The sequence below is a fragment of the Chondrus crispus genome, genomic scaffold (assembly GCF_000350225.1).
Source record: "Chondrus crispus Stackhouse genomic scaffold, scaffold_253, whole genome shotgun sequence".
NCBI lineage: Eukaryota > Rhodophyta > Florideophyceae > Gigartinales > Gigartinaceae > Chondrus > Chondrus crispus.
In genome coordinates, this window is record NW_005179142.1 from 129,225 (window position 1) to 130,391 (window position 1,167).

The 1,167-nt window shown below is 52.8% G+C and overlaps 1 protein-coding gene; it reads left to right on the forward strand.

The window, feature by feature from the left end:
* CHC_T00004859001 (hypothetical protein) overlaps nt 1-1,167 on the forward strand; it is a 5,293-nt gene that overhangs the window by 3,236 nt on the left and 890 nt on the right. Inside the window, exon 2 of the mRNA XM_005716361.1 lies at nt 1-1,167. This exon is cut by the window's left edge and continues 1,733 nt beyond it; it is cut by the window's right edge and continues 890 nt beyond it.

A 1,167-nucleotide genomic window follows, 5' to 3' on the forward strand; every position in this document is an offset into this window, starting at 1 on the left:
ACACTCATGGAATGATTTCTCTGAGGTTACCTTTGACCGACCAGGGGGGGGGCACGAAGGGAGCGGGGAAGGAAGATACGGGGTGGAGACGGCGCGGCGATGCATTGAAGTGCGAGCGGGGGGCGGAAGATACCGTATCTAGGAATCAATTCCTAGGAGTTGGATATCACGGTTCGGGCGTGCGCGATTGGGTGATGGTGCGGTGCTGCAGTGGGCGACAGGGGCGTTGACGACCGTGCCGAGGTAACGTCGCGACTCCCCATTGGCTGCGCTGGCAGCGGCGCCGCCGTAGTGCCAAACACACAGCCAACAGATTTGCTGCACATGGATCCCCTGGTATACGTGGACGCGTGCACACGTGGCAACCTCGTTTGACCTCCGGTTTTGCACGATATTGAATATTTGCAGAAATTACCATTGCAGAGGGGTGCAGCACTACGAGCTAGTAGTAGTGAGGCGATTGCAGAGGGGTACAGGAGTGCGAGCTCCTGTACACCCCTCTGATACTGTACTAAGTACGGTACAGGGAGTATCTCCTCAATAGTGCAGTTGTGAGTAGTGCAAACCGCCAATAGTGCAGGTCAAACCGCTTGTCACGACTTTTGACACGTGTATGCATCATAGAAAAGCAAGGCGTGCATTGCTGCAAGCGTATCACGCTCAATAGAGAACAAAAGTTGGCAACATTATCTCTAAAAAAGTGATTTGCGAGATCCTCCCCTTGAGTATTGCAATACGCCAATAGTGCAGTATTCTATCGCGTGGCACGGTACTGCACTATTGAGCGGTATCGACTGTAGTACCATCAAGCGACGCGAACCTTACAACGGTACGCGTAGCACAGGTGTACAGCATGTACACCAATCACCTGCTGGCGGCGGACAGAGGACGGTGGAAGTGAGGCGATCCTAGAGGGAAGGGAGGGGATTAAAAAAGGAGAGAGAGATTCCATTTTCAACCAAACGGCTCGTTCTATTCTTACAAGTGGTGAGGCGATTGCAGAGGCGTACAAGAATACTGTCTCATCCTCGTACAGCTACACAGTGCCTTCGGGGTACAAGGGTACTTGCTTTCTTTTCTTGCTTTGTTCGAGCATCTTCTACGCACGCCTCTTCACAGTCCGCTTTGGGGGAGTTCAGCGGTGTGAACTTCAGCGGTGTGAACTTC